The sequence below is a fragment of the Leopardus geoffroyi genome, chromosome C1, assembly GCF_018350155.1.
Source record: "Leopardus geoffroyi isolate Oge1 chromosome C1, O.geoffroyi_Oge1_pat1.0, whole genome shotgun sequence".
NCBI lineage: Eukaryota > Metazoa > Chordata > Mammalia > Carnivora > Felidae > Leopardus > Leopardus geoffroyi.
Genome location: NC_059328.1, coordinates 117,693,603 through 117,719,878, shown reverse-complemented (window position 1 = coordinate 117,719,878; position 26,276 = coordinate 117,693,603). Strand labels below are relative to the sequence as shown.

At 54.3% G+C, this 26,276-nt stretch overlaps 1 protein-coding gene across 3 annotated transcripts in view; it reads left to right on the top strand.

Moving 5' to 3' along the window:
* GLI2 (GLI family zinc finger 2) overlaps window positions 1-26,276 on the top strand; it is a 257,356-nt gene that overhangs the window by 116,307 nt on the left and 114,773 nt on the right. The window contains exon 1 of one of the 3 annotated variants that reach the window (XM_045479498.1): window positions 20,262-20,375. The exons of the other annotated variants lie outside the window; for them this stretch is intronic. The gene's annotated coding sequence lies outside the window, so the exon portion shown is untranslated. Of the gene's footprint in view, window positions 1-20,261; window positions 20,376-26,276 lie in introns of those variants that run through there. 3 annotated transcript variants of the gene reach the window in all.

Below are 26,276 nucleotides of genomic sequence, written 5' to 3'. Positions count from 1 at the left end.
TGGTTGTTCCAAGGGAAGCAGTACCGCACTGGGGGGAAGCACGCTCGCTTTCACTCAGGCAGCTGGAAAACTCAGTGCCGCTGCATTCGCCGCTCAGCCCAGGCCCCGGGACGCCCACGCTGGCCCCGACCTTCTGCCGGTGCTCACGCACGGCAGCTGCCAGCTGGCCGGTGAGGCTGTCTCCGTTCTCAGGCACCCCACCCAGCCCTGGGTGGCCCGGGACGGGAGGAGTGCTCCCTGGGAGAGCTGGAAAGGAAACTGCACGGCAGATGGGGGCTCCAGTCGGCTTCTTATGCTGACTTGGCCCATTCCACCAGTAATGAACTCGGGTCCTTGAGGGGACCCTGGGAGCTTCAGCTTCCTGATCCGAATCATGAGATGAGTGATACCTGCATGGACCCCTAGGTTTCCAAGGCCAATCATCCGCTTAGGACATACTCATCCTTCGTTAGGTTCTGGGTGCTGCATCAGGATTTATATGACAGTATGTTAGATTTTATTGCTAAGGTTTTCCTAATGGCCAGGCACCAGGCTAGATATTACACAGATTGGCTCATTTGACCTTCACAACAAACCCGCTCCGTTTTACAGATGGGAAGACTGAGGCTTAGTGATACTATCTAAGATCACACAGCTGGTTGAAGACAGAGCCAGGATCTGGGCCTGGCTGACTCCAGAGCGGGTATCATTGGGAGACCCTGCCTTTTTCCCACATTGGCTGGCAAATGGCATCGGCACAGCCCCGAGCGTGGACTGGACCTGCCTGTGCTTTGTCATTTCAGGGATGTGCACGTTGGAGATTTCTCCCCGGTCAGCGGTTTGCTTTCTTGCTGCGGGTTCACCTCCCTTCTGCCTTCCTGAAAGCCCTTCGTTTGGGTCATTCCTCCGGGTCTCTGGATCGAGCTAGTTACACTGCAGTCCTGGGCTGTGGACCCTCCGTGCCACAGCCATCAGCAGAGAGAAAGGTTGGGTTCTGGCTGCTGGGCAGAGCGGCTCTGAAGAGGTTTTGTAAAAACCCGACTGGCGGGGTCTGGGGGAGCCCTGGCCTCTGCTGGGCTGCCGGCTCTTTGTGGGTGCCGGGCCTCTGGCCTCCAGATGCCTTGGGTTCTGGGTTCTAGGTGCCAGCACTGTTCTTGTTCTTCTGCAGGGGGCGGTGAGAGGCCAGCGCCTCCCCTGGGCTGTCCCCCACCACCCCTGGTCATGCCAAGGTACCCGTTCCAGGCTGCCCTACCGTGCAAGATCAAGAGACAGGAATAGCAAGATATATATATATACATATATATATATATATATATATATATATATATATATATATTTTTTTTTTTTTTTTTTGCAAGCAAAACCATCGCCAGGCTTGGAACCAGAGGGGCAAGGCTTGATCCTTGGCCCATCTCCTTTCAAAGCTAGTGAGCTTGTGAGAGTTTACCTCTCTGGAATGCCTTTCCTCACCTGTATCTCAAAGTTGCCATGCAGATGCAGGGGACCGACAGTGGACCAGGCCTCCAGTCCAGGCCTCGGACAGAGCTGGCGCTCCAGAAGTGTTGGTTCCCGGCCCTGACCCACCAGCCTCCGCCTTGGAGCACACGTGGGTTTGGGCTGTGTCTCCCCAGCTCCTCACTGAGTCCCGATCGGTGGCAAGGACCCAGCCCACTTCTGCTCAGTTGTGGTTGTTACTAGGTCCTGGCTGTCCATGCTTCTGGGGAGCTCTGGGCCTGAAACAAGAAGGGCAGGGAGGATCCCCACCCTCCTGCTGTGCCTGAGACTGAGGGGATTCCTGGGACAGTCCTGGGCAAACCGGCATGAATTGGCCACCCTGGGACAGGCTGGCCCTGGGGCCGGGCAAGAACAGGGTTGGCATCTCTTAGGCCCAGCCGGCATGGGGCCAAAGGCCCACAGTACAGTTAGGGGCCCACAAATAATGTTCCAGCTCTTTCCAAAGAGAAGAAAATGAATGAATACAATCCAGCCCAGAAGCCTGGATTATATTCATCTTTAAACCAAGACGTGTATAAAATAGAAATTTTAATATGTTTTATGGAGGAAGGAGCCCACCGAGGCAAAACTGCTTAGAGCCAGGACAGGCCCGGTGTGGCTATGGGGTATGTATCCCACCCCTCAGGGCCCCCTGCCCTCCAGGTCTGAGGATCAGGAGGAAGCGGAAATGGCCAAGGAGAAGAGAGCACAAGGACACCAGGCTCGCCGAGGTAGCGGGGTCCCCCTGAGGTTCCCGGTGATGTAAAGGAAGTGACGGCCGTGTTTCTGGGTGTGCCAAGCCCCAGACCTTTGACGGGAGGCTGATGGTGGGGTGGGCACGTCAGTGTTGAAAACTGCCACTCGCCCTCCCGGACTGAGCCCGGAGACTCTGGTCCTCAGATGTTCCTGCCTCAGCCGCGTGGGGGGCAGGGGTGGGGGTTCCTGTTTGCAGCCAGGGAGTTGATTCAATCCAGCTGAGGCCAGGACCCAGCGCGGAGGCTCAGAATGCAGCTGGGTCCCCGCCAACTCCCCTTCCCCCACCACATGCGTCTCTAAAGCCCAGAAAGGGGAAGACCCACACTGTGGGGGAGGAGGGGGATAGCAGATGTCACGGTCCCTGCACAGCCCTCCTTATTTATCTTTTATTAATGGCAGGTGCTTAGGTGGGGGCAGTGCTTAGAGCAGGCCACAGGAGCGGAGTGGGTGGCGGCTTCCCTCAGAAGCCAGGGGCAGGAGGGAGAAGGCATGAATAATACAGGCTGCGTCTTGATGGAGCCTGTCGGGCAGCGCCGCAGTGAACACCTGAGCGAGGCTTTGACGCTCCTGGCCTCTGAACTTGGGAGAACAGCTTTTCTTGGCTCTAGGACGGGACTCACTGAACCACCTGAGGGAACAGTCCTGGAAGGGGAGGCCCTGGTCCCGGCCTCCGGCTTGCACCAGCTGGGACTTGGGGCTCCAGTAAGAATTCTGTGATGTCTGGAGTTATGAAGCCCCGCCCCTTATCAGACAGGGGACTGGCGTCCAGGACTGGAAGGGTCACACAGAGCGTTAGCAGCAGGGTGGTACCCAGCCCCCTGACTCTGGTCTCCGAAACCTTTCATTTTAGTTTGGGTGGAGGCAGGGTATTCAGGACAGAGGAGCGAACTTAGGTCTGTTTTTCATTTTTCGCCCTATTCTTGGCAAATTTGCGGAGGGACCTGGCAGGAAGGGGACATTGGAGAGGAAGGAGTTGAAGGAGAAAGAAGTCTCCTTGGCTCCTTTGCCTTTTCTGCTAAAAATGGTGGCAGTTCTGCATTTCCACTAAAAATAGCTAGTCCTCTGTCAAGGCCACCCACGCTGATGATCTGGGGACTGGGGAAAGTGAGATGCGGGCCTAGGGTCACACCTTCTGGGGAGAGGTCTAGAAGTTCACTGATGGGTGTTCATTGAGAGAGAGGGAGAGAGGGAGGGGGAGGGGCTGGGTGCTGCGTCTGAAGACCTGAGCCTCACGCCTGCCTTTATGTGCCGAGGACAGGGCTGTATTCTCCATCAGACATTACTCGAAGTCGCTTTAAGAGTAAATGGGTGACAGTTGAATGGATAAACAAAATAAGGTAAACACACACAATGTAATATTATTCAGCCTTAAAAAAAGGAGGAAATTCTGACACCCGCTCCAACATGGATGAACCTTGAGGACATTATGCTAAGTGAAATGAGCCAGTCACGGAAAGAGAGCCCTCCTCTGAGTCTACTTATATGAGTTACCAAAAATAGTCATTCCTGGAGACGGAAAGTGGCGTGGTGGTTGCCAAGGATGAAGAGGAAGGGGTAATGGGGAGTTAGTGTTTAATGGGTATGGCGTTTCAGTTCAGGAAGATGGATGGCAGAGATGGTTGTATAAGAAAGTGAATGTGCTTAACATTACGGAACTGTATGCTTAAAAGTAGTTAAACGGTCAATGTTATGTATATTTTATAACCATTAAAAAATTTAGGAATTAACCCCTCTCTTCCTCTGGATTCCCCTCTATAGAATGACTAGTAAAGGGTGTTTATCTTTTAAGCCAGTGCTGATAATGATAATAATTGGGATCTTCTGCAGAGACATGAACTAGACTCTCTTGGGTAACCAGGGCAGGCCACGTGGATATTGGGCCAGACCCAAGCCTCATGCATTTTGGCATGCAGGGATATCCCACTGGAATAGCTAAAGCTTCCACTGGACAAGCCCCACTCAGGTATGCAGAACTCCCAGACAGGTTTTTTTTTGTCTCTCATCTTTAAATATGAATGGACATCCAAGGTTTCACTGACATTTAAAAGGAAGTCTGCTACATGGAAGAGCCAGGTCAACATGAACAATGGGGAAAAGTATAGTCCCAGAAGAAACCAGATTCACAAAGATATGAAACTGTGAGTGAAAAAATAGCCTTCCCATTGGTATCTTCAGAAAAACCTAAGGAAGCATTACATTCGTAAAACAAGAATAGGATGCTATGAAATAAGAACCAAAAAAAAAAAAATAGATTAAAAATATGATGGCAGAAATAAGAAGTTTATCAAAAGGATAAAAGGTGACTCATGGCAATACCATGGGAAGAAGAATCAAAAGGCAAAGGCAGAGAAATAGAGGAAAGTGGAGAAACCTAGAATACTAAAGCAGGTGATGGAGCACGTAACTAATGGAAGTCCCAGAAACTGAAAGAGAAAATAGGTGAGAGAAAAATGACAAAAGAATTAATACAAGAAAGTTGCCCATGTCAGAAGGACAAAAATCCTCACGTGGAAATAATCCTCAGTGTGCCTCTCCCTTGAGAAAATTCCCATTTGGACATGTTTTTGTGAAGTTTCCAATAACCAAGGATAAAGAAATGTTCCTAAAACTTTTGAGAGAATGGAAAGACAAACAAAACCCAGGCCATCCATCCGGCAGGAGGATTACCCTAAACGCCCCTCTTCATCAGCAGCATTCTGTGTGGGAAGACCGTGAAAGCCCTGGCTGGTATGAGGGACCCTATCAAACTGTCAGCCTCACTGTCACTCAGGGTTGAGGGATGTTTTCAGTTGAGCAGGAAGGACTCTGAACTGTTTCCTTCCACACATCCTTCTTAGACATTTACTTAAGCGTCTTCTGATGCAAAGTAGGGGAAGAGGGAAAGGAGATCTAGGACCCCTGAAGGGAGTCACCCAGAGGGGGTGTGAATCAGTGCAGATGACCTTGGAGATGGGAGGGCCCGGGGGGCCCAGGGGAAAGGCATCAGAATAACTGAAGTGTGGGTCATCACTACACTGGGAGGAAGGGGTGCCCTTACCCACAACACTTTGCGTGGCAAGGGAGGCTCAAGTGAACGCAGTTGTCTTCGGTATAAATAACTAACAAATCAGAAACATTGCGCTCATAGGATTAAAGCATCAAAACACGCCGTTTTAATAGATTCCCTGTATAGATCAGATAGGCACCAGAGGAGCTAAAAGTAGAAAAAGTTTTAAAATATTAAACGTGGCTGTCCCCAGAGCACGGGGAGGGGACTGTTGCTTTTTAGCAGAAACCCTTCTGCGCTGTTTGACTTTTTAAAAAACCATATGCAGAACTGCTTAGTTGTTTTTTTTTTTTTTTTTTTTAAGCCACAAAAGAAATCGTGAAAATTAAAATGAAACAATGTGCACGAACCTTGGTTTGCAGTGGGAACTTGCTGACTCGGGGAAGTCCAGGATGGGCTGTGGAAATCGCTGGTTTGAGCACCGTCAGGGAATCCAAGGCCCGTAGAGGCTGTGGCTGGAGTGGCCTCCCAAGTGAGGAATTTTCAGTTGTTACTTGCTCTGGTTGGGTTTATTTTGGGGGGAAACAAATAGGCAAAAACACAGCCGGCAGGTCCAAGGGGCGTTCAGAGCTGGCGGAATGAGAGTGGCCCTCGCTTTTGGACAGGCCCGATGGGCACTGTCTCCTGCGGTGTGTACCTGGCTTCTCCGGAATGCAGCCTGGCCCAGGATCCTGGGAGGACCCACAGATGGGTCAAGCCTGCTCCCTGCCTGCCCTTGGGGCCCATCTTGCACCAAGTCACCTGCGAGTCAAGGCGGATTGAGAGGCCCCACTATGGGCATCTTTACCCAGTCCCTGAGCAAAAGGAGGAGGGCCGCGAGTGCTCCCCCAGCAGTGGACAGTGTGGCCAAACCACTGTCGTCCCTGCGTCCAGGGAGCTCCTATGTCTACAAGCGAACACGCCTGAGACAATTTCAGCAAGAGGAGCCAGCAGGGAAATAAACAGAGTAAAGGTGTGGGCGAGTGGCACCCACCTCTGAGGAGGTGACCTCCGAGAGCGGAAAGCCGTGATGGAGCGAGCCTTACAAAGAGGGTTTGCAGAGTCCCACTGGGGACGGGCGATGCCAAGCAGAGGCCCGCGGGATGTGCGGCGGGAGGGGCAGGCTGGCCGGGGTTGGGGGAGCGTCGTCCCCACACTGGTCCGTTCCAGGGTGAGCTAAGACTGGGAAGGCAGGTCAGAGGGGGCCTGCGGAGGCATTTCATGCCGCGAGTGAGAAACCCCAGGCCCAGAGCGAGTGGGTAGGGCCCCACAGGGAGTCCTGGCCACTCTGGGGCTAGACATTGTTCTCTCTGAAGCCTCGATGCCATTCACCTGCATGGAAGGGACTTGATGGCAAATACTGAGCTTGCACTCCCGCAGGGAATCCTGACAGGGGACAGGCTGGGGTGTGTGAGGTCATCCCTGCTCTGCCTAGGCCAATGGACAGCAGAGACAGATCCACGGGAGCCTCCTCCAAGGGCCTGGCTGGGGCCGCTTCAGGCCAGGGGAGGTACTGACACCCTGCCTTGCCTCTGGGCTGGCAAGCGCTGCCCTACAGGAGCCTGGCATCCCAGCCTCAGATGAAATGCCACGTGGGCGCCAAAGAAGTCAAGGCAGCGCTGAGGGACAAGTGCATTTCTGAGGGATGGCACCAGGGGCTGGTGCCAGCATTCCAGAGGCAGGGCCACCCATAAACACAGACAGGGGAAGCAGCTTCTCTTTGGTTGGTTTGAGGAAAGTTTCTCTGCCCACAGACACCTCTCCTGCCTCCCCAGCCAACTTGGGGCTGAATTCCACCATTACAGGTTCATTCCTTTGGCTTGGGATACAAATGTCCCAGTGAAGAGAGGACCTTTGAGCCGTCTCTGGTACTGAGGACCTCGTATGCCTTGGCAGGCCTTTGCCATTCAGCGGAACAGCCGGCCAGCACTGCCTGTGCCCTCGCGTGCCATGCATTGTGCCCCCTCCGAGCGTGGAAAGATGGCTCAGACTCTGTCCACCCGCTTTCTGGGGGCAGACGGACACAGGCCTGCAGGGTCTGAGGCCTGGAGAGGGAGGAGGGAAGGCAGGAGAGCGGCCCGGTGGGGAGGGGTCCTGCAAGGAGAGGTGGGCCCATGGAGGAGGAACTTGTAACTCGGTTCTGTCGTTGGGTCTGGGTAGCAAAGTCCCCTGTGGCCTGGCAGAGGTCCTGAGCAGGCGAGGCTCTCCCGGGCCTGGTTAGTGGGAGCTCTGGGGCCCAGTGCTGTGCTGGCTGGCTGTCACACGCTGTCTCTTCTTAGTCTGTCGAGTAGCTAGGCCTTTGCCCATCAAGGGGAAGAAAAGAGAAAAACCTGTAAGGTGGCATTGTCGTGTTTTTTTCTACATTTCCCAATAGAAATTTTGCTCTTCCACGTGGTTGAAATTGGGAGGGAGAGGCACCTGTTTTCTGCACGTGTGTGCCAAGCCCCTCTCCGCACGGCCCCGGGGGTCAGGATCCCCCTCCTGGGCCCCGTGCTGTGATTCTGCCCTCCTGGCACCTGTGAGGGATGCTGGGTGGCATGGTCCCAGGCAAAGCTGGCTCGGGGTGGGGTGCGGGGAGCTGCAGGTGCCTGATGCTGGAGGTAGCGGTGATGGGGATGTGTGGCCCCCACAAGGTGGGTCAGCTTGGCCATGACAGCAGAGACACTTGGGCACTTCCCACCTATGCTGGCCTGTGGGTTTCCCTGAGCCTATTTCTGTCTACTTCATTCAAGCAGTATTTATTGAGTGCCTACTATGTACAGAAACTACAACGGGGAGTGAGACAGATGCTTGCCCTCAGATTGCTCACATTCTGGTAGAAAAAAAGCCTAACCAAGTGCGTAGACAGTTATAGTGTAGGGGTTAAGAGCAAAGGGAGCCAAAAGGGCAGCCCAGGGGGTGGAGAGTAGAGTCAGGGAAGGCTTCCTGGAGAAGGCAGAGCTAGAGTCGAGTTTCAGAGGATGAAAAGGAGTTTGCCAAAGCATGGAAGTATGCTAGGCAAAGAAGACAGGAGGTTCAAAGGCCCGGGAACAGCAAGCATCCCTGACGGGTCTGTGCGAATCCTCATTTTCCAGATCCCGCTTGGGTCCTACCTCCAGGAAGGGCTGCCCGGCACCTCCTGCGGGCCGGGAGGACAGGTCATATTTGCCTAACAGTCCCGCTTCTGGGGAGTTCCCAGGGGTGCTGTTCTCAGTCTGGGCTGTGTGTATGGTTGTCTCCTCCCCCACAGGTGGTGGCACCCAGATGAAACCAGGGTCCCTGAGCAGCCTCGGGAATCCTGCCAGGCTACAGCCACACTAGGGATCATTTCTCACGTCACCCCATTAGCTGTGTCTCCGCTGTGTATGTTCTGGGTTGTTCCATTTTTAATGTTGAGACACATCCGAGGACGAGAAGAAACCAGAAGGAAGGCATATCTACCAGAATTGGCTTTTGAATGCCTGCTGTTTGCTTAGCCGCAGGGGTTCTCAGACTTTCATGTGTGCCTCAGAATCACCCAGAAGGCTTGTTAAAACCCAGGTTTCTTGGCTCCACCCTGAGTTTCTGATTCAGTAGGCCTGGAATGGGGCTTGAAATGTTCCTGTCTGAGAAGTCCCAGACGATGCTGGTGCCGTGGGCCTAGGACCACACTTGGAGACCCCCCCCCCCCCCCCGGCTTCACCCCATGCTGGGCAGTCCGGGGGGCCTGCCAGGGCCAAGCCCCCATCATTGGCTGGGAGAAGCAATGCTCACAGTCCATCCTGGAGCCTTCAGAGCATGACCCTGACTTTCTTGTGTGAGAGGAGGTTTATTGATGTCAGAATTGAAAAAAACACAGCAGATCAGCAGAGGAAAACATAGAATCCACCAGGAAGGCAAACTCACATAGAGAAACAGTTGGCAGCCCATCAAGGAAGGTCCTACAGGAGGGAGTTTGTGCAGACCCTCTGAGAGCGGCCGGAGGGGCTGGAGGCATCTCCCGGCCTGCTCTGTCGTGGCTGTTCTCACCCTTGGAGTTCTCCAAGCCACCGAGTGAGCCACTCAAGGAAAATGGTCACAGCCACCCTTTGCTTTTTATCCAAATGGTCCATCCAGCCAGGTCATCGTCCGCAAAGGTTCCAGGCGAGGGCCATGGTCCAATGCTCGCAGGTTTATAGAATGGGTAAGAGGGGGAGCGAAAGGCACCCCCAGAGTGCCATTCTTTTCCCACCCAGGCAGCATCTAGAGAAGGCCTGGAGCCTCCCAGGCAGATGCAGATGATAAAAACGCTGCGAGCTAACATTTATTAAGGCTCCAGGCACGGCTGTGTTTTACATGCATTCGCTTATTGCATCCGCGCCCCCCCCCCCCCATTCCTAGAAAATAGTCTCATGATCCCTGTTGGGCAATTGAAGAAAGCGAGATCAGAGGGGTGGTGTGACTGGACTGGGGTCCAGTAGTAAGTGGCAACGCCAGGCCTCCAGACCTGGCTGTCTGACCCCAGCCTCCTGCTCTTACCCTCTGGGCTGGACCACCTCCCTTCTCATTAAGGCATGCGTCCGTTCTATTAAGTTCATTAAGGAAAGTCAATTATGTTATTTACAGCAATAACAGCTGCCACTTGTGCACCACCTACTTTGACCCACCTTATCGCAGGCGCTCGTGATAACAGCAAAGTCACTGTGCTTGTCCCCATTTTCCAGAAAGGGAAATCCAGGCTCAAGGAGGTGCGTTACTTACCCAGGATCGTGTCATTCGAACTCAACCCTGGGCTGCTGACTCCAGAGCCTGAGCTCTCCCTGCTCACCATCCGGACTTCTTTTCTGCCCGGTCTGGACAAGAAGTCTTCCTTCCACTCTTTGCTCCCTTTGCTTCCTCAGAGCGCCCAGCGTGATGGCGGCCAGGAGTGTGCGGGGAGGAAGGGTGCCTGCCTCTGACAGGATACCTATCTCACATGGAGTCCAGGGTGAGCTCTGGTGGCTGCCTCCCGGAGTCGGAACCATGATTGCACCTTTCCAGCTCTTTCCCACCAGGCCCCAGGTTGGGATTTGGGCCACCCGTGTATGTCAGGGTTTGGAAGGCTGCTCCTCAGTCAGGAAGCATGATAGTCCGTGGGCAGTAAGGGGGGCCAGGGAGAGAGTTGGACAGTCGAGGACCTCATTCTAAAGTGGACCTGCCCCCTCCCTGGATTTCTGCTGCCCTTAGGCTATGCAGTGCCTGGGCCCAGCTGCAGTGTAAAGGAACTGGCCCATAAGACACCCCCACAGCACCAAGAATCCCAGGAGCCTTTGAGCTCCAGGGTACTGAGATCCTGAGCCCTGTGCCATTATACCTCCCTGTCCCCCATGCTCCCATTAATCTGCCCACCAGCATCTTCCTGGGCTGCTTCTGTTGGCTGTCTCAGGGCATTCCTCAGGGGCATCTGAAGCAGCCTCGTGTGACTGGAAGGGGGATAAAACCCCAGCCAGAGAGGCCTCTGATGGGTAACTTGGACCGTTGGTGGACCCGGATCGTTTTCAGGCCCGGAGGGAATAGGCTCTCTTTGAGTTGAACTGGGCCCGGGGGCGCTTTGATTTTTATCGAGGTGGGAGCTGCCTGGGCAGGCAGAGGTAATAAAGGTGTGGGCCGAGGGCTTGTGGAAGATGGGGTAGGGGAAGGCTGAGAGGAAAAGCTCATCCCTTCATGCCTTTTGGCAGCGCTAGTCAGAAGACCAGTGGAAGACTTTGTGATGCATTCCAAGACATGCAGGTGGTGAGTCTTAGTCTTTGAAGCCACTGTCCATCCTCTGTGGGCACCTGCCTGTGGAGGATCAAGAAAACTTGAGCTGAGATAACCGTGGAGAGAAGAAAGAGGAGTGAGGTGAAGAGGAATGCTGAAGATAGAAAGATGAGGAAATGCCCAGATACAGAGTTCCCACCCACCCAGCTATCCATCCATCTACTCAAACATCCATCTATGCATCCAAATATCCATTTTCCTACCCACCCACCCATCACCTATCCATCCATCCACCGCCCATCCATCCACATCCACCCATATACTCTCCTATCCATCCATCTACTCAAACATGCATCTATCCAACCAAACACCCATCCGTCTACCCACTCATCCATCCATCCATCCATCCATCCATCCATCCATCCATCCATCCATCTATTCAAACATCCATCTATCCATCTAAATACCCATCTTTCCACCTACCCATCACCCATTCATCCATCCACCTACCCACCCATCTGTCCAACATTTTATCAGTTCCCTACTATGTTCCAGCCATTTCCATCCAGACCATACCTTGTCAATGTAGCCCCCTGTGGACAACTACCCCCATACTGTTCTTTAATCTCTTTTTTGCACTCCCAGCCTGATCATGACTCATGGCCCTTGCAAACCCTCCTTACCATTTTCTTATGATTGGACCTCTTTTCATGACTCACTCTCAGCCTGTAAGCCCCTCCACTCAGAGTCATGGTTGCTTCTAGTTCTCTTGTGCCTCTCTTAGAGCTCTCCTTGGAGGAGGGCTGAGGGAAGGCTTACTAGAGACACTTGAAGTCTTTGAGATTGGGATTGCCTGTGTCTGTCTGCAGTGGTTGAGGTAGGAAGGGAATTCACATTTAGTGAGCACCTGCCGAATGTTCAGGGTCGGGGAGGAGGGGTGCAGAGCATTGTTGCTGTGAAAAGAGCGCAAATTTTGAGGCCAGGCAAGAGTGGGATTGGTTCCTGGGGCTGACAACCTTGGACAAGTCACTTAGCCTCCCTGAGACTCAATGTCATTATTCATCAAGAAACAAGATACAAACATCCTGTGCGGTTAAATGTACATGTAGGCGCTCCACATGGTCCCTGGCATGTGGTTGTTCCTTCCTCTCCCATGTCCATAGATTTGCCTCCATTGACACCCCCACCTCCACTTTGTTGAGTTGAAATAAGCAGGGCTAGATGAAGCTTTCTGAGGAGACAAGACTTCGGGGCCAGCAATGGGTGGTCTCTGAGTTTTGTGACTATTGCCCTCTCCTGGTCCCACCTTTGTCTTGTTGAATCCTGCTGTCTTCCCTATTGGAGCCTGTAGTCCCTAGGGCAGGACGGGGAAGAGACAAGCTGTTGAATTGTCGGAGGACAGGGCAGCTTGGATTCAGCCTGGCACTTTGCTGTGGGCCCTCTGTGCAGCCCAGTGGCCAATGGGTTGGTTCTCAGTAGCCGGCAAGGGGTGGAGGTGAGCTTGGCTGAAAAGGCATTAGGAGGGGAGGGCATGCAGTGCCAGGGACTGAATTCCCTCTGCCCCCTCCCTGACTCCATTTATTACCTATTAAATAATTATCTCATTTGGAAAGTGTTTCTTAATGTAGTGCAGACTCCACCTCCTGAGGCCCGGGTTTTGCAATGGGCCGTCTCCTGGCGTGTTCCAGGCTCAGGCAGGACTGGAGCATTCCTGCCCTGGCTCTGCCTCCGCACGAGGCTTGGGCTTGTGCCAGGCTCTGCCAAGGCACAGCAGAGTGGGGCGTGGCCTCTCTGTGCCCCAAGATACCCTGGCTAATAGCTTCATTACAAGGGCGTTCTTCATCAGTCTTCCAAAGTAGGGTGCCTGGGGCTAGGCCTCCCGGGTTACTTGCTATTTTCTGGGACTCTCCCCCTGGGTCCTCCCAAATATCTGGCAACATCAGAGATGGAAGGAACCTTTGTCCTTTTTAAAGGTGAGGTCATTCAGGCCCGGGGGGGGGGGGGAGGGGGGGGAGGGGGGGCACACCCTGTGGTCATACCCTGAGTTGCTTGCAAAAGCCGAAGCCTGGGGGTCCAGAGCCCTCTCTGCTCTATCCCTCCTTCATCTTGCATGCCATTGGCACCAGAACGTGGCCCCTTCCCCTCTCGTAGAAACGGGCTGTTTCCTGAAACAAGAGCCGGAAGCCGTGTTGGATGAATGAATGAGTGATGAGTAAGGCAGCTAAGCCTCACAACAACCCTGCAGATTATCCCCCTTTTTGTTATTGAAAACTTGTACATACTTCCTAGGACACGTGCTAACAGTCCCAGAGCACATACAGCAACGTGAGCCTCGCCCCGCCCTGTCTGCTCATCATGGTGGCCAAGGGTGGTGCAGAGAATAGACTGGTGAGCACAAGAGGGCGGGGTGGGGGGGGGGGCGGTGTTGTTAAAGTCCTCCAGGAGGGAGGCAATGGCAGTGGGCCAGGGCGGCGTCCAGATTTACCTCCGGATTCACAGGTGAGTGTGAGGCTGGCCCGGTCAACCGTTGGCGGGAATTTCTGTCTCCTTCAATGCCACAAGATGCTCCAAGGCATGGTTTTGCTCCCAGGGCCGCCAAAGAGCTGCGTGAATGTTGGCACTTCACATCCCGTCTTGCTCAGCCTGCACCGTGGGGCGCATCCTCCCTGCCCTGCCTTCATCATGGGTCCTGAGATTCACAAAAGCCCCCGGCCCAGGCCCTGGAGCTGCCTCTGTTCCGGCAGCTGTCACTGTTATTTATAGAAGCTCGGAGGGCTCCCCTGGGACTCAGCTCACTGTCAGGATTCTGGGAGTGGACCTCAGCAATAGTCACCATGACCGGGAGGGGTCACGGGGCACTTTGGACGGGTGGCCGGTTTTGAAGGAGGAGTGGCCAAGGATGGATGTGGAAGGCCCCGGGGTGGGCATTTCAGGCAGCTAGTGCGTCAAAGATGTGCGAGGGGCCCGGGTGTAACCCGTTGGTCTTGGAAGAAGGTCTTGCGAGAAGGGTATGTGCAAGCAGGGCTCATCCTGGAGCCTGGGCCCGGCTGCATTGTTACTAGGGAGTCATGGAGGGCTCCAGAGTAGTGGAAGGACAGCGGTAGTGTGAGACACGTGGCAGTAAGGACAGAGTCAGGCTCCATGACCCTGAGGCCCTGGGCGAATTACCCCACTTCTAGTCCTGTAGGGGTAACCATACCTGCCTCCCAGGATGGTCGTGACAGTTGGAGCTGATTCATTATTATGGCCCCAGATGCAACCCCCACGTGCGGGAGGCACACAGCAGCGGTGATCCTGGTGTAATTGACTCAAGCAAGGCCAAGGGCTAGACCACTCGGCCCTTACGGTCCAGGAGCCTCAAGACCTGTGCCTACAGCAATGACAGCTGTCATTCATGGTACAATAATGGGGTGATGGGTTCAGGCTCTGAATACGTGGCCTCATTTCATCTTCTCTACACAAGAGGCTCCATCACCCATTGTACAAATGAGACAACTCAGGTCCCTGATATCCCTGAGGCCACATAGCCTGTGAGGGGCAGAGCCTGAATGCCATCCCAGGGCTGTCTGCGGTCAAGGCTACCAGCCTCCAACGTTGTAAAACAGCACAGTGGACATAGGGCCCCATATGTAGTAAATGCTAAAGTAAGCATAAAACAACAAATGCACTGGCAGGCCTGTGGGAGCATCCTGGGAGGCTTCCTGGAGGTGGTGTTTCCCTTGACCGGGGCCTGGCTTCCCTGTGATTCAGCTCCCGGTGAAAGGAGCTGAGGAGGGCATCTTGGTGCCAGACCTAGGGCTGGGGACCAACCACCCTGTACCATCCATCCCGTCAAGTGCTTTTGCTCACTCCCTTGCTTTTTAAGACAAAAAAAGCATCCAAATGGCTTAGTCTCCAAGTCTGGCTGGGTCTCAGGCCCCCTTGGGTACATGATGCAGTGGATTTTGGATGCAAGGGCAGGATTAGCTTTCGGCAGCCTGGTGACACCCCTACCTTACTGACTTGGGGGGAACTGGGGCCCCGCCGAGCTGAGCTCCTTTGTTAATGCAGATGAAAAGGCACTAAGCTGCGGGCCCTGGGCCGCCCACCGCAGAAAGGTGGCTTGCCTGCCTGCACGGTAAGCGCCACTCGCTGGCCCGTGCACCCCACAGACTCATTACCGCCGGCCCACAGAGGAATCGGAGAGCGAGGCAGGGATTGTGTCTGCAGGCTCTGGCAGCTCGATGGATTTCAATGAGATGATCGCTTGTCATTTTTTATTAATGAGCGACTGCCTGATTCATTATACATCTAAGGGGCGAGCCACCCCAGATGGGGAGGAGGAACACGGAGATGTGCAGCCGCCATGGAAGGGGTGACGTGGCCCCGTGTGCAAGTTTTTTTCTGCCTCTTTCTCCCCAAAGGGAACAAGTCACAAAAGGTGCCCGCCTTGGGCAGGCAAGCCTGCAGCGACTTGCTTATGATGGCAAACGGAAACCGTCCGATGGCCAGATGGTCCCTTAGCTTAGGGGCCGCGGCACTTGGGGAGTTTCCTATGGTCACTTTTCCTGATTCTCTCCAACACCTCTGCCCTTTTCTTTGGCTCTTCAAAGCCTCTTGCTTACCTGTGCCTTGCAGCGTGAGCCCGGGGAAACCAGGTCCCCCGAGTCCACGACTCTACATGAGAGGGGAGCCACAGAGGGAGCAGGAGACCTGGAATGAGCTCTGGCCCCAAAGGCATCTACTAAATGTTCGTGGAATGAGCAAATGCCCACACAGGGGATGCCTCCTCACAGAGGGACGCGATTCACCTGCCACTCTGCCAGTGAGCCGCTGGGTGCCAGGCCGCGTGCTAGACACACGGCAGTCCTCGCTCTCCAGGACCTCCTGGCAGTCCAGGCTCGTGTCTGTCTTGCCACCAAGCTGGCCGTGTGATTTCAACACTCTTGTTTCCTTGTTTGTAAACGTCCTGAGCAGCGTCTGCCCGGCTGCCTCTGTCTCTGTCTCTCCCCGGAGCTCGACTGGCCGGAGGTGCGACCGCTGGAAAGCGCTGGAATCCCTTTGCAGCTGGGATGGGTCTGCTGTGAGCACTTAGTGTGCAGGTGGGCAGGTGGGCCAAGGTCCTGTTCTCAGGTCTTTGAGGAGACGCAGGCTGTCTGGCTCATCATTGCTTTACGGGTGTCTGTGCTGACTGTGATGAATGAGGGGGTTTTAACAATCCGGATCAAGTGTTGAGGGCCCCGGCTCAGAGAGGGCAGCAGGCTCAGGCCGTCTAAGAGCTGAGAAGGTAAATTGTGTTTGTGCTCTCTGGTGGCAGCCCCGGTCTCCCATCTATCCCTACGCAGTGGAAAGAGAGGCCTTCCGGGCCCCCTCAGCTGCCTGTGGGTACGATGCGAGAGAGGGCTTCCGGAAGCAGCCACGGGGCTGGCTGTCAGCTCCCGGTGTGAGCTTTGGTTTTCATCGGTGCTAACAGTTACCTGCTTCTTCAGGCTGCAAAGTGATTGGAGCCCTACGTGCAGCCTTTGCTGTGGCTGGGCTGTTGGAGGACTTGGCTTAGACCGCTCACAACATGGCCTTATTATTGGTGAGGGGTCTTCGTGCATGAGGTCAGCAGGCCAGTGAGAAGACAGTATGCCCATTGGTGTGTTGAGAGGGGCCACTGGACGACCCGGGAAGTCCCAGGTTTGCTTTGAGTCCCCGTGAGAAGAGCTATCACAGATACTTCTCTGGCAGGCACCTGCTCCCCCGCTGTACCCCCAACCCACTTAGGCTCCGGCCAGGACCATCTGCCCATCCGTGCCCTCCCCTCCCCCAACCCCAAGAGTACACAAGCCGGTGGAATCCACACAAGCCAGCCCTGCTTTTACGATGACTTTCTGCTTTGCTCCAACCACCGGGACTCAACATGAGTAACACACCAGTCTTCGTTCTGTTTTAATCGAACATTTGCTGGCTTTCAGTCTGCTTAACTCCTAAGCGCTGTAGTTTCAAAATAGAGGTTTTAACTGCAAACATGCCGTATTCTAGCCACATGATGGGTCACCTCGGCGGCTGCACGTTAACCTGGAAACCTACCCACGATACATTATTTAGTACATTATTTAGAAGAAACACTTGAGTTTCAAATCTTCGGCTTACAAAATGCGGAACGTTGAGAACACAGCTCATTTATAAGCGGGAACTGCCTGTATTCAGAATAAAATGAAGGCTCTGATATGCCATGTTCTTCTAAGGCACAGATAAGCCACAGGAGAGTGAGGCCAGGGTGGCCCAGCCAGGAAGGCCCGAAGAGGGGCCAAGGGCAGGGGGGAGGGTGTGGGCCTGCAGGCATCTTAGGGTGAATGTAGAGGCCAGTCGGGCAACAAAATGACCTGTATATGGGGGGTGACGGAAGAAACAGGTAGATATTCGTGGCTAGTAACTGGATTTGGACGTCATGTACTCGATTTTGGTGAGCCCAGGTTCTAGGGTGTGGAGAGCTGGTGTCGGGGTGAGAACCTGTCAGAGGAGGCTCTCTGAGGGTAGAGTGGAGACAGGAGGTTTGTCGAGGACCCTCGAGGCCACTGCGGGGCCTGCACACACAGGAGGGAGGTGAAGAGGCTACTTCTGGGGAATGTGACTCTGGGAGGTTGCACCCGCCTGGAGAGAGCACAGAGGTAGGCTGGTTTCGCTGCCAGGCTGTGCCTCCCACTTTTGCTATTTCTGTTATGGGCTCCCTCGGGCAGTTTGAAATGACCCTCTGGGCCTGTGAGTCCTGCGCTGTGCAGATCGCTGAGTGTCTGTATATCTGAGACAGAGGTGACAGGTAGGTTGCCTGGGGGTGTCTCCACGTTCCCTTCCTTGTGGCAGGCATTAACACAGCATGGCTTTTGCTCCCTCTGGGGCACTCGTAAGTCACAGATGGGATTTGTTTAAACGCCCCCAAACCTGGCCAAGGAGAACGAGCTCAGAGTCATGGCTGCGTGAGGAAGGCCTGCATGGAAGGAGCACACACCTTGGGAAGGAGTGTCTCTGGAGATGGTTGTGGGGCCCAGAAAGCAGCCTCCTCCGTGTCAGTGATACCCCCCACTCTGGGCTCTGAACGGAAGCCCCGAGGGGAAGGCTGATGATGTCGGGGATTCTACCCCTTCAGGCCACCCTCACTTGCCTCCGTGAGTCATATCAGGAGTGGGTGCTGGGAGATGGGGAGGGCTGGATAAATGCAGCCTGAGCTTCTAGAATGCCTGAAGGTGTAATGGTACTACTTTTGGAGGCTCCAGAATGGCCACATGCCCTCACCCGAGAGGAATCTCACTGGATGCGCATGCAAAGAGCTGCTAGGCCAGTTCCTAACTGTCTCCATGTGACCCCCTGCCCCCACCCACACAATTGCCGCCTGACTCCTGTTGGAAGGGTCACGATTCCACGGTGCCCTCAACACCAAGAGGGAAGTGTGCACTCTGGGCACGGGTTCCCTCAGGACAGGGACAGAGGCGCTGTTCCGCCAGCCTCCAGCCTCCCTGGGCCCTTCGCTCCCCTGAGACTGAGGCAAAGTTTGGGTCACTTCCCTTGTTTTCCTTTTGTGGGCTTTGTGGTGCCATCTGAGGCAGTACCACCCAAGAAGGGGTCTGCTTTTTAGTTTTGCTGACTTAAGAGGTTTGGGGATGAGCTCTTTGTGTAATCGACTGAGACAAACCTCTGACCCCTTTGCAACTCCCCAAGTAGCGTCTGGTTTGGCCATCTCCTCCCCAGCTTGCCCTCCGCAGGAAGCAGCCTTGACTCAGCTCAGAGGAAGTGCGTGGGGTTCACACGCTGGGATCCAGGGGACCCAGATCCTGCTAGGCAGGGGGCCTGGCCCTGTGCTCTGTGCCAGACGCTCTCGGTGTGCGCAGGCAGGTCGGACCCTCTCCCTAGACCCAGCACCCCTCTTCAAAGGAAGGGGAGAGCCGAGGGGCAGGGGGGCTGAGTCCAGCCTGACACCCTGTGCCCGAGGGCAGAACTGCCTGGACTTTGATGACTCCTTGTTCCTTATGCCGAGGGAGGGAGGCACCAGTGCATTCGAAAAAGGAGGGAAGCCATGGAGGCCTGGGCTGCTTCCTGGCTTAGGGGTGGGTCCCCTAGGCTCCACCCCCTCTGTAAGAGACCAGTCTTGCTTTCTGGGCCTCAGACTGTGCTCCTGAAGGTGTGTGTGGGAGGGCTTGGAGAGCCAGGGGCCAGGGTGGGTCAGGGCATGGGAAGGGGGTGGCTGGTTCCTCCTCCAGGTCAGGCCTTCCCCCCTCCCTTTCTGTGCCCGGTTAGAGCTCAAGCATCTTATACTTATGTTAATTCCATGACTTAAGGCAGAACCTCCCTTTTGGGGACCTAATGAATGTCTGCTTTCATATTCTATTCTATTCTCGAGGCCTTGAAACCAAATGGGAAAAAGGGTACAGAATGTCACTGGGGGTGGAGAGTGGTAAAGGTGACAGTGATATTGACCCCTCCCCACCCCAGTATTCCTCTTGCTCCTTTGGCGGAAAATACACTATCCTCCTGGCTCAGCACCTGGCAAGTGGGGGTGGAGGTGGGAGGGTGGAGACTGAGCAGGATGAGGGCTCCTGGCGGACCTCACCTGGCGAACCCCCACCCTGCAAAGCGAGCAGCGAAGGCACCAACCTTCTGTGTGATGGCAACTCCTGCCCAGGGTGCTTGCCATGTCCCCCCTTCCTGTGAAAGGGAAAGGAAGGGTGGGGAGTGGTTTTCCGCAGCCCGAAAAGGATTTCACATTCAGAAGACTGAAACTCAATTAGTGTCATTTCAGCTTGTTGGGGATGGAGTCAGGTCCTCTTGTGACCCCTGCGTGTGAGGGGCCACCCTGCTTGCGGGGACTCTGCTCCCTTGTTTTGTGGCTCTCAGTGTCTGCAAGGAGCTGCAGAGGGAACCAGGTAATCTTCCAGAAGAGGCAGGAGATAGTGGGGAGGGGCTGTGAAGGGGGGGGGCAGTTATGTCTTTTTCACAGCCTCACTGTGTACCTTGTACAGGTCACCCTCCCCGCTGTGGGCCTCAATTTCCCCATCTTACCCAGCAGGCCCTCAGGTCCAGATGTCCCTAAGGTCCCACCCTGGCCCTCTTTTGGGGCTGCAGAGCTTGGAGCTCGGGGCACCACGGTTACCCAGGCTTTGGACCCTCTGCCCGGGACAGCCCCTACCCTGGAGGACAAGCAGGTGGGCCACTTCTCCCAGCAAGAAGGTTTACTGCCCAGCAGCCGCAGCCAGATCCCCAGCCTTTACATTAGTGAGCGAGGGAGAGAGCGTTTCCTAAACCCTCCGCCGCCCGGTCATAAATGATTCATGCGGCCCCACCTCCCGCCCGCCCCCTCCCTCCCGGCGGCCACTTGATGTTCCCTCCCGCCGCTCCATCCCACGGCTCTCGGCGGCCTCCAGACCGGTGCCCTCCCAGCACTGCCGCCCCATCAGGCGGGGTCCCTCCTCCCTCCCGGCCACGCAGGGTAAGTTGAAGGAGAAAGGTAGCTTTCCTGCCACGCTTCAAGTGGAAATGAGGAGGCAGCCGCGCTTGTCTGCACAGGCCTGGCCTGTGTTTTCTGCTCCCTGCGCCTTCCCCGAGTCGAGTCCGAGTCCGCTGCGCTCCAAGTTTGCAGCTCCAGAGGCAGGGGCTCGGCTGGGAGGGAGGGAGGGAGGGGCGGTGCGCGGTGGGGAAGGGAGCTGGTGGTCACAGCAGGGAGGGCACAGGAGGAGGGAGGGGAGGACCCTGGACCCTAAGGACAGAACTGGAGGAAAGTTAAGTGACTCAGGCTGCCGGATGGGGACTGATGGGGTTGGGAGGGGGGGTGCGGGTGGTGAGAGAATTCACATCCTTGGCCACAAGCGTTGTCTTCCCCTGCTCCCCGCTCCCGACAGACGCACTACTCCTGGCCCCTCAAACTCTTGGGGTGCCAGCCAGAACTTTGAACTGCGAGTTTCTTCTGAAACATGGCAAAGCCCAGCTTCTGAGAGCTCAGTCTACACCGCCTCAATTCCCGGTGGTCTTAGCAGCCAGGAGGACTCGAAGACAAGAATCTTTATTGTCTGCGGAGCCTCAGCTCTGAGGAACACGTGTGTGTTAAATCTGAGCTTCCCTGGGGAAGGTGCTGTTTTCACATGAGGAATGAATTGGGGGAACGTTGCTTTCAGGAGAGAAGGAAACAAAGTCATACTCAAAAAGAATGTTCTAGAGACTTGGCAAAATCTGGAAGACACTTTTCTTCATCATCCCTCCTCTTTCCTCCTGCCCTTTTTGTAAAACCTCTTTTAGATTCTTCCTTCTTTGGGCTTCCCAGAAGCCCTTGCTTGGCTGGCCTTCAGGGGACCCCTGGGGCCCTAAAAGCGAGGGGACTTGTCCCAGTGGGGTGGTGCTGCCCCTAAGGCCTTGTAAACTGCTACCTGGCTAGACAAACAGTCTCGGGAGAAGGACAGGCAGGGAGGGAGGCCCCCCTCAACCCCCTGCCTTGCCGGGACTGGTTCCTCAGACATTGGTATTTTCCTTTCACCAGTTGGAAACAAAGTTAGGTCAGGAGGTAAGGCCTTCCTGGTGGCTGCCTTAGGGAAACGGGGACAGCGACCACAAATCAAATCAGAGTGACCGTGCTAAAGGAGAAATGGCTGGAAACCCTCAAGTAGTAGATCATAGGGCAACAGCAGCTGTCAGCTGGGAGGGCCCTCCCCTGGATTCTGGAGGGGAAGCCATTCCTGACAGAGGAAGCAGGGTGTGGGCATCCTCTGGAGGTGGGGGGCGTGGGGGAGAGAAGTCACAACCCCAGGACTGGTGAGGGGCAAGGAGACGGGCCACCTGATGTCGTAGGCATCCTCAGAGCAGCAGGAAGGACACGACCAGGTGGTAGTGTAGGAACACCCCTTTAGCTGCCATGTTGAGACAGGACTGGAGGCCATGGAGGGGACCACGACGGGGCCTAGAAGAGATGACCCTGGCCTGGACTGGAGTGGGGGCAGGGAGGGAGCAGCACTTCCTGCTCTGTCAGGCTGTTGGTGAGACTTGGGACGGCTGTGGTCAGGGGGCTGGGCCCTGGGACTGACAGTGCCTCAGCATTTGAGTACGAAGTGCCATTTGGGTATAATGGACACAGCTCAGTCTTGGCCATTTGTGGTTTTTAAACAAATCATGATCCCCACCTTCCAAACAATTTAGTTTTTTTTTTTTCTAGCCAGCCCCATCACAAACTTTTGAAGCATGAAATGAATTTTGCTGGCCCCCGCCAATAGGATCCTTTCCCTAGATAATGGATTTTATGAAATGGCTATAATCCTCCCAGGTAATGAGTGAAAGCTACACTCTCCATTTGGACCCAGCATCCCTCTTCCTGATTTATGATATATTGGTTAAAATAGTAAACTGATAGCACTCACAAAATAGTCATCAATCATCAGACAGTGTTGCTGAAACTATAGAAAGGTTTCCAGAAGTGAGATGCTGGAAGCCAGCGGAGGAACACTTTGGCAATCCCAGAAGCATAAAGCGCCATGAAATCAAATCTGTATTTGTATTTTGAAGTCAGAGGAACGGAGCAGCTAAGGAAGGAAGGAAATGTAAGCGAGCCTATTTTCAGAGGTGAAAGGACATCCCCTCCTGTGCTCCAGACTGCAGCGCACCCCCCCCCCCGCCCCCGCCCCCGCCCCCGGCTTTCTCCGCTTGGTTTAGTAGTTTGTTTCTCTTTCTAAGGTTTTTGGGGGAAATCTCCAAATCCTAAAAGTAAGTATGTTGGGCTAAGACTACGTAATATGGAGTTTTAAGCAAAGTCTATCACAACAGTGCGAGTGGTGCCTGTGCATGTCGGCAAAGGTGGGTTTGCAGAACCCGCACATGCTCGTTGGTGCCTGGAGAGGTTCACGCTCTGAAGGGAAGCACGAGGTTTGCAACACTGTTTTCGTGGACTTGCCTCTGTCTCTATGGGGTATTTCAGGGCGGTAAATTACTCGTATTCGTTGACCGAGTGAGCAAACCCAGTGGTGAGAACTGTATGGATGGTGCGTAGTGTCTGAGCTACTCCCCCATTCTGCAGGTGAGGAAACTGAGTTCTGTGGTTGGGAGCAACTTGGCTCGGGTCTCACAGGACCAGAGCGGGCCGCGGGCCCCCGGCCCCCGGGGGGTTTGTAGGGAGATTCGAGTTGTACCAGAACTTGAACTTTACAGGTGACTTTGACTCACCCCACTGTCAGCTGAGTGCCAGCTTGTCGTTGGGGGCAGGGTGTGGGTCGGCGGCCCTGGACGCCTGTGGTGAGATTGTGCCTCTGCCCCTCCAAGTACTGCTGAGGTGACTCGGCCGTGATTGCTCCAAGTGGCTATGCCATGTGCCGGCTCTAGACCCTGCTCCTGCCCGAGGGCCATCCCCAGCTCCTGGAGCCCCAGAGCCTGGGCATTTTCCGCAAGTCCTACAACCTTCCTCCTCTGTCACACCAGAGACTCATACAGAGAACGGCAGACAGCGGGAAGGGACTGCTCGGGGGTTTGAGACACAGCTGTCAACCCCGTCCTTGAGACTAGGATTCCCAAATTGAGGAAGGCAAATCATGGAACTTGGAGAAACAGACTGGAAAGAATGACTCATGGCCATACCAGTCCCAAACTAACGGGAGAACCAGGCAGTTTTTTCCCCAGCTCTGTCCTTCAGGCCCGGGCCACTGGGCTTTAACACTAGCTCAGCTCCTGCAGGAAGCATTCCCTACCTAGCATCCACAGCCAAGGCTGGCTGGTGCTCCCAGGGCTTGCCCATCAGAGCCTTACCCCAAGGTCAAGTCTCTCTTCCCAGAGATAGCGTCCTCCTTGCATATCCCACGTCTGCACTAAGCTGGGCCTTATGGGTGCTCCCTGAGATTTTGCTTCCTGGATGCATAAGATGGGCTGGCTTCTTCTCTGAAGGAAATGGAGGTGAGGCTTTCCCCCTAGGGATCCTGGCAGAGCTGGAGAGCCCTGCTCCTGGAGCCCGCACACGCCCAGGCGTCCCCCACGCTCCTTCTGCCCAGTGCCTCTGTGCTGACACCCAGCCAGCCACACCCACCCAGGACAGAAACTTTTCTTGCCTTCTCTGCACCTGGGCTGTCAGAAGGTGAGTGCTAATCAGAGGCTGATCTGTGCTCTTATAGGTGCGGGTTTGCAAAGGACGTCTTTTGTTCTTGTTAGAGTAGCTAACCTCTAAATCTATTTAATACCCCTTCCCTGGTTGTCCATCATTATGACACATGATTTTCCAAAGGATTTACTATTAGTTAGCAGCACAGGGCTTTCTCCCTGGGGTAGCAGCTACTTGCGGTGAAGAAAATGCATGTTCAATGTAGCAATTTGTCTTTTTTTATATATTTATTATAAGAGTAAATGAGTTATTGTTGGAGACTTCAATATTATTGCAAATTAGGTGCTGCACACGGGGCTGGGCCCATTTATTATGTTTCTCAACTCCCACTGCAAGCACACCGGTTCAGGAAGCAACGGAGGGTTCCGGGCCTTCCAGGGTGAGCACAGGCAGACAGCATCGCCCGGTGCCAGAGGCAGAGGAGCCAGGGAACCTCCTGTGCAAGCAGGGAGGGGAGCACAAAGTTTGTCAGTGTGCCACGTGGTCATCGGTGGGCAGACCGACGGCTAGAGGAGGCCGTGCATGACCTGAGTCCATCATTCCAACCCCCTCGACCTCCTCTATGCCCACATCTGTGGTCAGGGAGGTGAGGGTAGAGACCTGTGCTCAGAGTCAACCCTTCAGCTATGACCGCGGAGGCCCGGTCTGGGTTCTGATCTGGGGTGAGCGCCCCGAAGAGAGAGTGGTGGCTGGAGTAAGCCAGCCTACAGTAGACGCAGCTCCCCCAGGGGCCGGGCGCAACGACAGGCCCCTGCTGAGGCACTGTGGCTGCCTGGTCCTGTCCATTAGTCACCTGCTTAGTCCAGGGGTAGACACAGGGGCTGTAGGGTGCATGTAAGAAAGTTGGGTCCTTGCCCACCGGAGGTGAAGTCCACATGGCAGGCTCAGCCATGACAGGCTGTTGATGCCAAGGGACCCCAGGTGTAGGCTCTGGCACATTGCCTTTCCCGGAGCCCCAGGACCTGCAGGGAAAGCCACCTAGCCTAGTGGTCAGGAGCCCAGGCTTCTGGTGACCGACTGGCCCAGACTGGAGTCCTGGTTCTGTGTCACCTGCTGTCTGCATGACCGTGGACAAGATGCTAAGCCTTGCCCTGACCTTCAGTTTCTCATCTGTAAAACAAGGCTGATCATCCACAGCTATCGTTGGGATTAAATAAACCTACGTCCCTGAAACATTCAGCACAGCGCCTGGCCCAAAGTAAGGGCTCAGAAGTGGTACTTGTTCAAAGACTACTCAGTGGGCTTTTCAGAACATGATAGACTAAACTTTAAACATCAATTATGCACTTCATTTGATTGCAGTAGTAGTCTACGTGAATGACAGACAAGAAACATCACCCAGAAAAAGCTAGCGGTAACATTCTGGAACAGGTGCTGGCAAGTCTTCTGTGCCCATATATTATACACAAAGGCCCACGTCCCTTTTTACAAAATGAGATTGTATTGTATTTGTTACTTCATTCACCCACCAATGCATCCTGCCCCCTTAAAAGCCCTTGTCATTCAAGTTCTTGTAAAGTTGCAATCCTCAAACCTCTTGGTCTCAGGACCCCTTTCCATTCTTAAAAATTATTGAAAATTGGGGCGCCTGGGTGGCGCAGTCGGTTGAGCGTCCGACTTCAGCCAGGTCACGATCTCGCGGTCCGTGAGTTCGAGCCCCGCGTCGGGCTCTGGGCTGATGGCTCGGAGCCTGGAGCCTGTTTCCGATTCTGTGTCTCCCTCTCTCTCTTCCCCTCCCCCGTTCATGCTCTGTCTCTCTCTGTCCCAAAAATAAATAAACGTTGAAAAAAAAAAATTAAAAAAAAAATTATTGAAAACTCCGAGGCACCTGGGTGGCTCAGTCAGTTAAGCGTCCGACTTCGGTTCAGGTCATGATCTCACGGTTCATGAGTTTGAGCCCTACACCGGGTTCTGTGCTGACAGCGTAGAGCCTGCTTGGGATTCACTGTCTCCCCCCGCCCCCCCCCCTCTGTCCCAGTCTCTCTCTCTCACTCAAAAATAAATAAATAAACTTAAAAATATATGTATTAAAAACTCCAAAGAGTTTTTCAGGAGGGCGGGGAGTTTATATCCGTTGATATGGATTTATTGATATTTAAAAATTAAAACTGAGAAATTTAAATATTTTAAATTTATTTGAAAATAATAGTAATAAGCCCATTTCATGTTACTGAAAATAACCCATAACATGTTGTGAAAAATATTTTCCCAAACAACGAAAACATTAAAGAGTGGCATTGGTCTCCAGTTTTACACACCTCTTTACTG